The 15,637-nt window shown below is 46.2% G+C and overlaps 2 long non-coding RNA genes across 4 annotated transcripts in view; one reads left to right on the forward strand and one right to left on the reverse strand.

The window, feature by feature from the left end:
* Nucleotides 1–15,637, forward strand: part of LOC144298515 (uncharacterized) — a 30,420-nt gene that overhangs the window by 981 nt on the left and 13,802 nt on the right. For both annotated transcript variants that reach the window (XR_013365447.1, XR_013365448.1), the window contains exon 2: nucleotides 12,862–13,047. This is a non-coding gene — a long non-coding RNA (uncharacterized LOC144298515). The remainder of the gene's footprint in view (nucleotides 1–12,861; nucleotides 13,048–15,637) is intronic.
* On the reverse strand, nucleotides 5,821–9,194 carry LOC144298513 (uncharacterized). Of its 2 annotated transcripts, none has more exons than XR_013365444.1 (5): nucleotides 9,014–9,194; nucleotides 8,636–8,715; nucleotides 8,180–8,441; nucleotides 7,204–7,229; nucleotides 5,821–6,028 (listed from the first exon to the last, which is right to left on the reverse strand). It is a non-coding gene; the product is annotated as an uncharacterized LOC144298513 (long non-coding RNA). The 2 variants fall into 2 exon arrangements; XR_013365443.1 differs by having other exon boundaries at nucleotides 8,180–8,424; nucleotides 9,014–9,182.

Consider the following 15,637-nt stretch of genomic DNA (forward strand, 5'->3'; position numbering starts at 1 on the left):
TTTCAATGAATTACATTTTTTTTCCTCAAAAATCGCTAAGTAATGTTACTTTTTTTTTTTTTTTTTTAACGGACAAGAAAACACAGGCTTCGAAAAGTTAAGTCACTTGCCCAGGGTAACAGAGCTAGGAGGATCTGGTGAAACTGAGCTATGACCATGAGTGTACTCAACCCTGGAGTTTAGTTCTAAAGGGCAAAGCCAACTGGATCCATTAGGACAGTTTCAGACCCTTCACTACAGCAGTTCAGACTGTAATAACATTGTTTACCTAAAAGACCTATGGAAATTGGAGACTCGAGGGTGTACTTGCTATTTTAAAGTTGTCATAAAGGACTAAGGATCTTTGCACCCTCCTTCTACCCCCATTTCACACAGTAAGTCACCTAATGTCACAAGATGACTGCCACAGCTCACTCATCACCTCTTCACACACCAATATCCAAAGCAGGAAGGAAAGGAAAGGAGGGTCTTTCTTCATTTTGCTCTTTTCTTATCGGAGAGGAAATTCTTTCCCAGAAGTCCCCAGCAGAGTTTCCCTTTGTCCAGAACTGGGTGGTATGACCACCCCTAGACCAATCTCAGGTCTCAGAGAATAGATCGGCCATGGTTGGCTTCAACCAAGTGTGGCTTACTTCCCAGCGCTGGGAAAAACCTTCCTCGGAGCTCTGTCAGCAGGAAGGAAGGGGGAAATGGCAGTTGGCAAGGCAACCCCCTGTGTCCGATACCCCAGCATTTAAAAATATTTAACACGTCACTGCTCTTGGTTTGCAATTGTTGTAGGTGGTACATGGATAAAGTTGTGTGTGTATATGTGTTTAATTTTAGCATTTATTAAGTATTTATGAGCATTTGAAAAAATACATATATGGCTAACTCGTCAGAATCATGAATTCATGGATATTATTTCTCCAGATGAAACAACTGTATTTAACTGTATTTTAAATATATATGTGAGGTAAAGAGAAATGCTAAGTAAATAATAGTTCATTTACTTCAAGATTTGGCAGTTATAAGGGTAGGAAACACTGTTCTATGTTATCCTGCTTGGCATTTTTTCCAGCTTCTCAGAGGCCTTCTGCCTTCAACCTCCCTCTTGAGGAAAATAAACACCCACAAAGATTTTTGCATCATCTGCAAATATGATTCAAATAAGCCTCTAGCTCAAATATAATCCAGGCTTCCTCCGCCGGGAAGGGCAGGCTTCTTGACTCCAATCCCTTCCTGGTATTTCACCTCTGCCTTACTGGGTTTACGGTTTTACTGGGTTAGCCCCTACTGTTGTGAGCTGCTGCAAATCCTATTTCTGAAAGAACAAGATATAAATAATAAACAGATTGACCACCTGAGATTTCTTGTCTTTGTCAGAAATTGTCAAGTTTTCCCACAACATGAACTCGGTTCATTTAAAGGAGAATTCGAGGGTCCATGGTAAGAACAGGATAGATTTATTTATAGATAGATTTAATTTATAGATAAATTACAGCCCAGCAAGACAATGAGATATACAGGAGCCTTTGTTAAAAGGAATGAGGTGTATCAATTTGTACTGATATCAAGGGCCTTCCACGGCCTACGGTTATATGAAAAAAGCAGACCAATACACACGGCATAAACCAAGAGTCAGAAACTTTTTCTAGAAACAGCCGCATTGTACATACTTTGGGCTTTGCAGGCCATACGGTCCGTGTTGCCGCTACTCAAGTAGGTCATCACAACCCAGAAGTAGCCGCAAATAGCGCATAAGCCCATGGACGGGACTGTGTGCCAATAAAACTTTATTTGTGAACACTGAGATTTTAATCTCATATAATTGTCCTGTGTCATAAAGTACTATTATTATTCTTTTGATTTGTTGCAACATTAAAAATGGAAGAAAATGTAAAAACTGTTCTTAGCTTGCAGGCTGTACAGAAGCAGACAGCGGGACAGATTTGGCCTGAGGACTGTCATGTCTACTGGTCCCTCATATAAACCTTTTTTGGTGCAAAAAGAAATGATAGAGAAATGCAGGAAAGGTAGAATGCTAGCTTGCATGACATATATGTGTATTGTGTATATGTGTTTGGAGGAAGAGAGAAGAGAGATGTGTTTGTATATCTAAGGACACACAAGAAACTGGCAACAGTTAAGTGCTTCTTAAGAGAGGATCTCAGAAAGGCCAGATGAAGGCTGAAAAGACCTCAGCCCTTTTCTATGGTTTGAATTTTTCTCCATGTGCCTGGTTACCGGTAAAAGCAGAAAGAATTTGCCAATCCCAAAAGGGATTCCTCTGCAGCAGCCAATGAGAATGAGGTGATCCAGATAGACACATACATAGGCCACCAGGGCACAACTCCAGGGGGCGCCACTCCGGGGTAGGGGTCACTCCTAGAATGGAGCCACCAGACTTCTGCAGAGCCCACCCTGTGTGGTGGCTCTGTTGGCAACAAAATTAACACCAAGAATTTGTACCAAGTAAAATTAATAAGCATATATTGTGGGAGTCGGGTTGGGGTGGAAGTTGTAGGAGGAGCAGTAAAATCTCTATTTCCGTTTCATGCTGTTCCTTATCTGGGCCACAGAAAAATTAATGTTCTGCCAATATTTACTTCTGATCTTTGCTCCAGAGTGGAGGAAAGATGCCCAGGCCCAGCATAAATATGAGGGTGGAATTGCGAGTTTTGAGAAGAGAAAGGAACTCACTCTGAAATAGGATCATCTCAAGAACCTAAATATGAAAATGCCATTTGTTTCACACACACACAAAACAACACTTCAAGGCCAAGTCTATTCATTCAGCACCCTATCTTGTAACTGCAGTCAGCTTCCCCAGAAATTTGGGGTCCTCTGAAACAAGCATTTTGACCTACCTGAGATGACAAAGGGCAGCCTCCCACCTAGGTAAGCAACAGATATAGCAATGGATTCAAAATCAAGAGATTTCACATAAATATAGAAGTTTCTGGCTTCCCTTGAAACAGAGCTCAACTAACTGAGCCCACATCCCCCCACATGGAGACCTTAGGCTATAGCCAAGGGGTAGTTAGTTGTACCTTCCAGATGGGGCAAGGGCCCAATTTGCCACAATCCCCACCAGTCCCTGTCACCCTGCATCAGAGCTGCTTCATTGCTCCCTTTTTATTGATACTTCATTCACTGAACCTGTACTTACTGAGTACTTACTATGTGTCAGGCACTAGGGTTAAAGATATGAACAGAACAAAAATTCCCCCACTTAATGGAACTTCTATTCCAGAACAGACAGAAAGGGAAGACAGGCAGTGAATTAAACAAAAAAAGAAGAAACCAGGGCGTCTGGATGGCTCAGTTGGTTCAGTGTCCAACTCTTGGACTCTTGATTCTGGCTCAGATTGTGGGATCTTGAGGATCTTGGGGTTATGGGATCAAGCCCTGCCTTGGGTTCTACACTCAGCACAGAATCTGCTGGTCCCTCTCCCTCCCCCTGCTTGTGTGCGCACACTCTCTCTCTCTTTCTCAAATAAATAAATAAGCAAAATCTTTTTAAAAGGAAGAAGGAGACAAAAGACAAACAGTAGAGATAATGTGAAAGAGTGATAAATTCTATGGAGAAAAATAATGCAACCAAGGTGGAGAGGAGGTATTAGGCCAAGCAAGGCCTTACCAGGAGGGTGACATTTGAGCAAAGACCTGAAGCAGATGAGGAGGCAAGCCTCGAGGACTTCTGTGGGAAGCATGCTCTGGCAACGGAGAGTAGCAAGTGCAAAAGACTTCCTTGTGCATCTGAGGAGTCAGGAGGCCAGTGCACCCAGGCAGGAGGAGGAGAGGAGGCAAATGAGAGAGATGAAGTCAGGGAGGTGACAGGAATCTGATTCTTGAAGGGCCTCATAGGATCTTCAACTTTTACTCTCAGTGAGGTGGAGCCATGGAGGGTTCTGAGCAGAGGGACATGGTTGGACTTAGATTTTGACAGACTTCCCTGGCTGCATGAGGTGAATGGACTCTGTGTGTGCATGCGTGTGTGTGTGTGTGTGTGTGTGTGTGTGTAGAGGGCAGGGTGCAGGACAAGAACAGAAGCAGGGAGACCAGTGAGGATCTAATGCAATAGTCCAGGCACAAGATGTTGGAGGTGGGGAGAAGAAGGTGGATTCTGGACATACTGTATTTCCCGCTTGGCTCCTTTTGGCCTTTGTCAGAACTTCCCTCACTGACTCTGTTCCAGCCACATTGTCCTTGCACGATGCAGCCTTTAATCCCCTAAAGACCCTATGAGTTCATTTGATTATTAAATAGTCCCATTTTACAGAGGAGGAAACTGAGGCATAGGAAGATTGCTCCTGTACATATAGTATATTTTCTAAAGAGATTCATGTATCTCCCACCCCTCCTGATATTTTTCATTTCTTTTTAAATAGCTTTATTGTGATATAATTCACATACCACAAAATTCATCCTTGTAAAGTATACAGTCCAGGGTTTGGCATATTCACAGAGTTGTGCATCCATCACCATGATCTAATTTTAGAACATTGTCATCACCCCGAAAAGAAACCCTATGCCCCTTAGCAGTCCCTTCCCATTTCCCCCTCTCCGGACTCCAGCAACCATGAATTGACTTTCTGTGCCTATGGCTTTGCCTCTTGTAGACATTTCACATGATACGTGGTTTTCTGTGGCTGGCTTCTTCCACTTGGCGTGTCTTTGAGGCTCATCCATGTTGTGGCATGGATCAGTACCATTTTCCTTTTTATGGCTGAATAATACTCTGCTCTATGGACCTGCCACATTTTGGTTTTCCATTCATTTGTTTCTGTGTGATGTACATTTCCTTTCTCTTGCACGTGCACGCACACACGTGTGTGTATTCCTACAAATGGAATTGCCAAGTCATGTGGTAACTCCATGTTTAGCCTTTATTGAAAAATGCCAGACTGTTTTCCAGAGTGGCTGCACCAATGTAAAATCCCACTAGCAGTGTGTGACATTCCAGGCTCACCACAGCCTTCTCCAGCAGTTCTTACAAAGTGATCTTGACACTCCTCCCATTGAGTGGTGAGGTCTCTCCCTCCCTCCCTGTCCTTGCCCCCTTGAATTTCGGCGATCTTTATGACTGTATCAGCCGACAGAGTGCAATGGAAATGATCCAACGTGACTTCTGAGACCAGACCGTAACCATACCCTGCACTTCCATCCTGCTCTTTTGGAATGCTTGCCCTAGGAACCCAGCCGCCATGTTGTGAGGAAGCCCAAATTAGCCCAAGTGAAGAGGCCATGTGGAGAAGTCACATAGAGGGTGTCTGTCTTGGCCCAGGCAAGGAACTACCTGCCAGTCATACAAGTAAAGACTTCGGATGACGCCAGCGCTCAGCCACCAAGTCACCCCCAGCCTTCAAGTCTTCCCACTGAGACTCCAGACCTCCTGGAGGAGAGACAAGCCATCTCGCTGTGCCTTGTCTGAATTCCTTACCCACAGAATCTGAGACCTACAAATTCATGAGAATAGAATAACTTTTATGCTAACTAAGTTTTGGGGAGGGGCAAGGTCAGAATTCCATTCCCAATCTATCTGCCCTGGGGGCCACCCCTTTAACCACCTAAGGGCTGCTCTGCATCTCAGGCCTCGAAGAGGGAGTCAATGCCCCCCGCCCTGTACCCAGTGTCTGGTGACAGACATCCTCTTTCTCGGGCTGACCAGAAAGGTCTTTCGTGTGTCAGCTTGTTGCTGCCACCGTGCTTGTTATTCAAAACACAAGAATTTCTATTCATTGTAGAAAATACAGCATAAACAAATTAGGAAAAATAAGGTCCACCTGTCATCCTCACCATACAGGGAGAATCTCCATGAAACACTTGACTCGATGGTAGAATCATAACATACAGGCATTTAATTTACACGTCACCAGGTATGCGGAGCTAACACAGGGGGGTGGGATGGTAAGAGGAAGAGGGAGGGAGAAATAGTACGGGTGAGTCCAGCTGGCGAAGCCTGTCTTTTGCTCAGTGTGTTTCCAAACACAGGACAGCCCCTCCATCCACTGGCTAGTTTGATTTGCTTGGAGTTCATAGTACACTATGGTCAAGAGAAAAATTAACATATTTTCCAGGACCACTTTGACTCTACATAAAGAGACCTCCCCCACACCTCCCACCGAGAAATAGGGGATTGCTTTATATGTATTTCGTACCTGTTTTTTCCCTGTAAAGACGTACTTTGAATTGCTCCCTTTATTAGCTACTTTCTCCTGGCCTTTGTAAGGAAAGAAGCTTTGGGGGTTCACATGCTAACTTGGTCTGTCCTGGAGCACAGTAAAAGTCTACTGGAATACCATGAATCTCCCCCACTGTGATGTTGAGTGAAAGAAACCAGGCAGGAAAGAGCACATATTGTGTGATTCCCTCTACATAAAGTTCAAAAGCAATAAAATTAATATATGGGGTTAGAATGAAGTACAGTGGTTAACTGTGGGGGAGATTTACAGGGAAGGGACATGAAGGGGGCTTCTGGAATGCTCTGTTTCTTCATCTGGGTGCTGATTACATGAGTTTGTCAGCCTGGTGAGAATTCACTGTACGATGTGTGCACTTTTCTGTGCAATTTGGGGGAAAAAAACCCACCATGGTGTTCTCAGAATATAGGCTGTACTATGTGGAAATACATGCTTCATGTTTTTGCCACGTGAAGACATATGTGAATGGTTAGAGGACTGGATATGGAGTTGGGAAAGCCCAGTCTGAATTCTGATTCAGCCACTGTTAAACATGTCAGCTTGGGCCAATTACCTAACCACTCTGAGCCTTGGTTCCTTCTTCCGGATGTCTTACCATGCCCACAAGGCCCACAGGCTCAGCCTCTGGCTAACCCCCCAACTGGATCCCCCAACTCTCTCTTGTTCTCTTTCTCTAAGCTCCAGTTACATTGGCCATCATTCTGTTCCTCCCACAAGCAAAGCTTAGGGTAATCTCAGGGCCTTTGCACTGGAATTACCCTCTCCCTGATTCTCCTGTGAATGATTCCTTTTTCTCCTTCCTGTCTCAGTTCAAACATCACCTTCTCAGAGAGCCCCCACTGACCATTCCTCACACCAGCCATCCTCAACTTCATTCCCTGGGCTCATTTTCTTCTCAGTTTTTCTAATGATCTGAAATTGTCATATATGTTCCTTGTGTGGCTATTTGATCTACTTGTTATTTGTTCAGTACTCCCTCTAAACCCATCGACTCCAAAAGATCAGTTATCTTGATTACCTTCGTCTTCGCTATATCCTCGTCACCTAAAACAATAAATATTCGTTGAATTAATTAGTCATTCTACACAGTGATCTGATTCTACTTTTATAGAACCCTCAAGAGGTTCAATGAGATGGTGTTTTGAAAGCAGTCAGGTTTATAAAACACCAGAGAACTTTGAAAGCTTTGTTTGAATGTGGTCACCACCACTGAGAGAATCTAAATAGGCTTAGGTTTCCCCTTGAGCTAGACCTTCAATAAACTGATCTGTGCTGAAAGTCTCTATGCCTTCTGCAAACATTCTTCCCTCCATCTTTTGTGTTACTGGCCATTCGCCTAGAACAAAATCACTAATGCTCTTATTCAATTTATTTATGTACATACTATTACGTTGACATGGTATAAAGTAATTCAAAAGACACAAAGAGTGGATAATGAGAAGTCTGTCTCCCTCTGACTCCTGCCCCGGAGGCAGCTAACACTTCCAGATACCCAGTGAACGCTTCTAGAAATTTCCTCTACATAAACAGGCATGCAGAGATATACATGCCCACCTTTTCTGTTTATACGAAAAAGATCTGATTATACACACCACGGAATAGCTTTGCTTTTTCTTTTTTCCACTCTACAACCTCTTTCCACGTCACTGCCTGTGAAGTGGTCTGTTCTTTCTGAAGGCTGCACGCACTTCATTATTTATTGATCCGTTCTCCTGAGGGCAGCGGGCAGCTCTGCTGGGGGCCACCAGGGGCCACCAGGCTCCAGCGGGTGTCCTGGCGCATATGCATCTCTGGGCCCTTTGCGGCCTGTTAAGAAGGAAGGAGCCCTTCCTCAACCTCATCTCCTCCCCCCTGCAAACTCCCTCCCCACTGTTTGTGTTTGGCCTTTTAAAGACTTTTTCAAAATTGACTTTGGCTTCTTGGCCTGAACTCTGAAGTGTTTGAGCTGATAAGATAGCGCGCTTGGCTGAGGGGGGACGGGAATAAATACTTACCTTGGAGGCCCTCAGCCTGCGCAGGAAGGGGCCGCGGCCCCCGGAGTCTCTCCCCACCTCCAGCGGCGGGTGGCATGGACAGGAGGAGGGCAAAGCCATGCCGGGTGCCAGGAAGGCTGGGGAAGGGGCAGGGGAGGGGTGGGGAGGTGTCTGCACACCGGCCTGCTCCTCACCCCTTCCCTGCGGCCTTCGAGAACAGCGTTGAGAGGGCCCAGCGAGGGTTGGCTTATTCTCCAGGGCATCTCCTAAACCAAACAAGACACTGTGGGCAAGTTAGAGCAGAGTCTTGGCATACCTCAAGACCCAGGCACATCCTAAAGAGGCCTTGCACCCTCAGGGGCCTGAGAGGACCACAGAAGGGGCCCTGTCTCCCCTGCCAGGGCAGACAACATGGGCACAGTCTTGACCCAGCATCACCCCATGCTGTGCACCATTATCTCATTCCAAGCATCTCACCTGCCCAGCATAGATCTTGGTCCTGGGTCACAGAAGTGAATACATCACTCCAGGTTCCGCCTTCCAGAACTTTCTTCAATCTAGAACAACAGACAGGCGACATACAGGCAAGAAGTGCCCAGGATGCTGGGCACTGCCATGGGGGACAGACTGGCTGTGGGGGGCCAGAGCAAGTGGGGGAAGGCCTCCCAGTCATGCCATGTTCCAGCTTCACACCCCTCTGGGGCTCCCTGGCGTTCCCAGGGCCCATAATTCCCGCATGATCTAGCCCTGCCCACCTCTCCAACCAGTTTCAGTGCGATCAGCTTGTCAACCTTCCATGCCTGCTCCTACCTCAGATCCTCAGCTCCCTCTACCTGCAGCGCCCTCACCTCCTACCTCCTCAGCCAGAATGTTATCTCCTCCAGGAAGACTTCCCTGATGCACCTGCATGGATCTGTAGCCTCCTCAGAGCTGTCACATGTTCCCGTACATTCCCTGTTCCAGCTCAGATCACTCTGGACTGGGGTCACCTATTTGTGGTTGACAAAGTAGTCCAGCATGACCAAAGTCTAGGTTCTGTGACCTGTCCACCTGAATGCAAATGCTGGCTGCCACTCTCAGCTGTGCCATGCTGGGCCACAGTTTTCTCATCTGGAAAAATGGGCATGATGGTAAGGCGTACCTCATAGGGTTGTTGTGAGGAAGAAGGGACTTAATGCAAGCGATGAGGATGGTGTCTGGCACAGTTCGCACCCAGTAAAGGTCGGCTCTATCATTACACTGTCTCTCCACAGACCATAGTAGATGCTCACTTAACATTTGCTGCATAAATGAATGCAGTCCTTCAAATATGTTTATGAAGATGAGCAATGGGGGAAAATACTTGTGATATAATGGAAAAGTTTTTAAAAACACAACACTAAATAGTTGAGCAGTATGATTTATGACTATGCAAACGCACACACACACACACACACACACACACTCTGGCTTAGGAGAGAGAAAAAACCAGAATGTTCAGTGTGGTTGAATTGGAAGGATAGGACAAAGAATAATTTTTCTTCTTTCTCGTTTGATGTGTTTTTTTTCCAATCTTCTTTAATAAGCATGTTTTCAATTTAAATGAGAAAAAATAACAACAAATCCGGAGAAGAGGGAGCCCGCAAGCCCTTTCTGTTCCATACAGTTTTCCCACAAACTGGGGCGGGGCAGGGTGGGGCGGGGCGGGGCGGTCCGAGAAAGAGCTGCCCTTTAGAAGTGAAGCAAGAGCGGGAAAACCAGCGCCTTCAGGGTGGCGAGGGTGTCAGCCGACCAGGAGGAAGTTGTGCAGAATAATGACAAAGCAACCCCTCTCCCGACATGGGACATGGTGGGACATTCTGGACACCACTATCCCCACAAAGCCTCCCTACATGGGGCAACCACCCTGCCGACCACCACCCTGCAGCTTCACATGTTGCACATCACTGCCTGTAAAGGGCTTGCTGTGTGCCCCCCTCCACATGCATTGCCTAACCTAACCTAGTCCTGACACCCACCTGTGAGCAAGTGGTAGGTACTGCTATTAGTTGCATTCCACAGAGGGAGAAACTGAGGCTCAAAAGATTTAACACTTTGCCCAAGGTTGCCCTACTGGTAGAGTCTGAGTTTAACACCATTTGGTTCCATCCTTGTCTATATTGGCTTCCTTCTCATTTTTACTAAGAAAGAGATGATGAGTTTTTGGAGGAAAGGAATTGGGTCACCGTTTTCACTATGTCCCCAAGGCCTGGCCTAGGGTCTAGCACACAATGAGGGCCTAATGGTAATGGTTGAGTAAATGAACTAACAAACCTGCGGGTGACAGATGGATGCATGGATGGATGGGTAGATGGATAAATGGATGGGTGGGTGAGGTGGGTAGGTGAAATGCATGAATGAAAGGATGGATGGATGATGGATGAATGGTAGATGGATGGATGGATGGATGGATGGACGGATGGATGAGTGGATGGGTGGAAGTGCATGCATGGAATGAATGTATGACTGAATATGAAAAAGGATTAATTACATAAATGATAATGAAAGGCAGGGGACTCTAAGAGAATGAAAGTACTTTGAATATGGCCTTCAGAAAGGTTGCAATTGGCAGCTCTCGGGCCAAATCAGGCTTCAGACATGTTTTGTCTGGCTGTTACAGGGGTTTAAGTATTTTAAATTAATTGCCATTATATAAAAATTAGAAAAGTTCATGTTAGAAATCTAGATTTCTGGCTTCCTTTAAAAAATCAGGCCAGTGCATGTACTAGGAAACCAAGTACCAGGACTGATGGGGCTGCACCCTCTGGGACACCTCAGCCCCCTTACTCTCCAATGCATCCCTGATGTTGAGGTTGGGTGTCAGCTGCCAGGTATCATTACAATTTGCGCTGGTGTTTTTCTCATAGTACGATCACAAGGAGAATGAAAAATCTCTTGTATGTGAGTCTCCATCAAAAGTGGGAAAATGAAAATAGGTAAAGAAGAAACAAGGATAAGAGGTCTTTCTTTGTGAAAGTACAGGATATTCCTGCAAATCTGACCCATGAGCAATGCATTAGAAAGTACAGTGGTTCAGGGCACAGAGGCCAGAGACAGACGACATGGATTCAAGCCCTGATTCCAGTATCTACTGGTTGTGTGGCCTAGGGCAAGTCACTAAATCTCTCTGGGCCTCAGTTTCCTCCTCCACAAAGCAGAGATGGTATCAGTCCCCACCTTCCAGGACATTAATAAGTTCCTACATGTCAGCTCTCTGCACGGGAACTATTCTTACCGGCTTCGGTCACTGGTGTGACCTGCTTGGGCCCCGTGGGTCCGCAGCAGGGGTTTACAACCAAGGGCCATTTGGCAATGTCTAGATTTGGCAATATCTAGAGATATTTTGGTCTGTCACAACTTGAGGGTAGGTGCCACCATTATGTGGCCTCTAGTAGGTAGAGGCCAGGGATGCTGTTAAACATCCTCCAACACACAGGACAGACCCCCCACAGCAAAGGATTATTATGCAGGATTTCTGGTCAACAGGAATCCAAACTCCCAGAGGGGCTGAGTTGAGGCCAGACATGTGGGAGGCCCTGGGGCTGCCAGCCCTGGTTCCCTCGAGGGAGATCAAGGCTGAGGACACTGCCTTGGGGGTGGCAGGAGACATTCCCTCTGGCTCTGAGCCATCCCAGCTTCCAGGACTGTCCCATTCCAGGATGCCTAGACCCAGCCTGTTCCCAGCACCACACGCACTAACCAAGTGATGTGTCCCTGGCGCCTCCCGGTGGCCTTGTCCCTAAACTGCATGATACTCCCCTGCCCGGAACTGTGGGAGGGAGGATGGACACTTGTCCCAGAGCCACCTTCCTCAAGGCTGGTTGAGGATGTAGGGATTGAAGGAAATGGAAGGTGGCAGACAAGGCCCAGGAGACAAACTGACATGGATTTGAACCTTAGCTCCTCCACAGACCAGCAGGGAGACCTTAGACAAATCCCACACCCCTTATGGACCTCAGGTCCCCATCTGTAAGTCAGGAATGATGTTACTTCACCACGGAAGATTAAAATTAAGTAACAGACATAAATAGATGGTGCATACTGGATGCTTTGTAATCCTCCTCTCCGACACTTGTGTTCACATAAATCCGTAGTCTTTTATGTTCGGTGAGCTTCCAATGCACCCAGGGTGAAATGTAAAGAAGTATCAAATAATTGTGTTGCCATGGCGTATTTACTGATATGGAAAGGGATCCACAATATATTGTCAGATAACCACAGGCCTCAAAAACATTGTGCACAGTGGGATCCCCTTTCAGTGTGATAAATCTACATTTGTAACCTATAGGGAAACAAAGACCTCAATTTTCTTAGTGTATAAAGAGCTCTTGCAGATGAATAAAGACAGAAAGACAGGCAAAGGACATGAATGCTTTGCTACCAGAGAATAAATACAAATGGCCTTTAGATATATTTTTAAATTTTGAATTGAACATAAAAGGAAAGACCGTGCAGATTAGAACTTCGTGAATACCTTCATCCCCATCTGCAAGGCAAAGATGAAGAAGTCTGATAATCGTTGGCCTTGGCTAGAGTGTGGGGAAACCAGTGCTCACGTAGGTTGCTGATCTGAATGTCAATTGGTAGGTATGATCTTAGTAAGCATTTAGACAATAAGTGTCAAAATTTTAAAATGCACTTGCCCTATGACTGGGTTGATCAGTGACTAAGGATTTATCTTGCAGAAATAGATCCACATACATGGAAAGGCTCCTGTGAAAGGAATACTAATTGCCGCATTGTTTGCCTCAGCAAGAGACTGGAATCGCCAACATGACTATCACCAGGGGCTGGTTAGATAAATGATTATATTCAGACAATGGGATATGTGAAGAATGCTCTCCTACTGCTGATCTGGAAAGATCTCCAAGGTATATTGTTAAGTTTAAAAAAAAAAAAAGAAAGAAAACTAGTGCAGAACAGGGTGTGTCGTATGCTTCTATTTAAAGAAACAACTACAAGAATCCATGTACCTATTTGCTTATCTACATTCTGTAAATCTCTGTAATGATCCCCAAGAAACAAAACCAGGATGGCTTCTGGGGAGGGAGCTTGGAGTTTTGGAGCTGGGGAACAGGAAGGCTGGGGACTAGAAGGAGATTATCCACTTTAAATCTTCCAGTACCCTTTAAATTATTTCTCATGTGAATATTTTTTAAATTTATTTTTAAACATGTTTAATGCATTGATTGGTGAGAGAAAGAGAGAAATGTCTGGAAGGATGTGCTTCAAAGTGTCAGCAGCGTTTATCTCTGGGTGGCTGATGTGAGCTAGGAGTGACGTTTCTTTTCTCCTTTTTACTCAGATGGCTTTATGATGTTTAAAAATTTTTAAAATTCTTCTAAAAGTTTAAAAATTCTTTAAAAGTAGATCCTCAGTGGGTTAGGGGTTTTTTGATTGGTTTTTTGGGTTTTGTTTTGTTTTTCGTTTTGGTAGTAGTCAGAGGAAAACTAACTTCTACATCAAACAACAACAAAACCCCCCCAAAACATGCAAGTCCCTGAATAGTCAGATGGTTTTCATTGCCAAAAACATGATGGAGTCTGAGGTCTGCTGGTTGGAAACACAGTCCATGAGAAAGTGAGAATGAATACAGCCCCTCCTACCATGCACTTGCTAGGCATCAACACCCTAAGCTTCTAACCCAGATCTGGGTTCAAATCAAGTTGCCTTGGGCCCCTGCCTAGCTGAGCACGTGTTCCAAGTCTCTCCGCCTGCGCTCCCTGCGATCTGAGATGGGAAGACCATAAGGGTGCCAGCAGGCTTGTGGGAGCTGATGCCCGGCAAGCTCTTAGCTCGGGGTGTACACAGAGCGGGACCCAGTTCTTTCTCCACGCGCGACAGGCACACACGGAACAGGAAGGAATTCTGCACACGCAAGAGCGACAGGAGGGAGGTCGGGATGGGGGGCCCTCCCGACCCCGGGATCAGTTTGCCCCCTGCTCCATCGAGTCCCCAGCACATCGCCCCGCACCGCCGGGCCGTCTTCCCACGGTTTGGACAGAGTGACACCAAGTGGCCAACCCTGAAACTACACGTCAGGCCGCCGGTACTGCAGGCGCCTGGGAGCCGCAGGTCCTGGTCCACTCCAGCTGTGGCCTTGAGGCCTTGAGCGAGGGCTGAGCCTCTCGGGATCCCAGTTTTCTCAGCTGGAAAAGGGAGATGATGCTGCCCACCTGGCAGAGCGCAGGTGAGGATTAAGTGAGGTAACCCACGGAAATCGTCTCCAGGCCCGTTAGGTTGCACAATTTCAGGTGGGGCCGGGGGTGGGAGGCCATACATGAAATTGTGCAACACAGCAAGCGCACCCCCCCCCCCCACACACACACACAAGCGCGTGGCTTTCATTATCATCCCTCCCTCGAGCCGTGTGTCTCCTTCAATCCCCCCTCCCCCCCGGGTTATTCTAAAGTAGAGTCTTACAAAGTGTGGACCAAGTAGGAACCATGCTTCACGGGAGGATTTTAATGGGTATATTTTCTTTCCATCTTTCTGGTTATCTCGAGGCAACGGTGTCCCATTGATGCTGCTGGGTCTTTAATGGCTTTCTAGGGCTTGCCCATCTCCCTTTCTAAGGAAAGGAGAGCAAGCCTTAGAGCCTTCAGATGGCAAGGTTATTTGGCCACAATTTAATAAAGTAAATGTTTTCATAATATTTATTTTCTTGTGGCCACCTTCTACTGAGGGCAAGTGTTGTTGGTTTTCCATTTATAATAGATGCGGTAGATTGTATTATTGTCAATAGTTATTAGTTCTTCCTACCAGCAGTTCCCTGGTGACTCTCCCTGACTTCAGGTTTGGCTGTGTGACATCCTTTGACCGACAGAATGGGAGTTGAGCTTCCAAGCAGAAGCTCTGACAGCCAGCCATGTGGGGATGGGTCAGGTATGGGCTGGCTGCTGCCGCCACCGAATCCCAGGGTAAAGAGGACACATGCACCAGAGCTGCAGCCCAGCTGCCCCCAACTTGCAACCAATGTGAAACATGCATGAGAAATAAACCTGTGTTTTTAACAGCCCAGGGAGATTGGGGGGGGGGGGGGTATTGCAGCTGACCCTTACCTGAGTTGATGATTCAGTAGAGTTAAAATGTTTCCATTGAAACTAAACACACTTAGGTAAAATTAATGTGCTCATTTAAAGAAAAACATTCAGTAGACAAGGTGCAGGCAGCAGGGGACATACACGATGCAGATGGCTCATTTCAGAGGCTTCCCCCAAGGCACCTCCCAACTGACATTTCAAACCCCCATCTGCCTCCCACTATGTAGCCAGAGTGAGTTTTCTGAAGTGCAGATCTCTTCAGTTTCCTCTCCTGCTCTCACTTCTTCGATGGGTCCCTTGTGGGTCCCAGATAAGTCTTCGATCTTCGTCCTGACCCACCAGGCCTGTCATAGTCAGCTCCTTCTTCTCTTGACCTCTTGCACTCCCTGCTCTAGCCACAATGATTTCTGTTACTCTT

The sequence above is a fragment of the Canis aureus genome, chromosome 26, assembly GCF_053574225.1.
Source record: "Canis aureus isolate CA01 chromosome 26, VMU_Caureus_v.1.0, whole genome shotgun sequence".
In the NCBI taxonomy this organism is placed as follows: domain Eukaryota; kingdom Metazoa; phylum Chordata; class Mammalia; order Carnivora; family Canidae; genus Canis; species Canis aureus.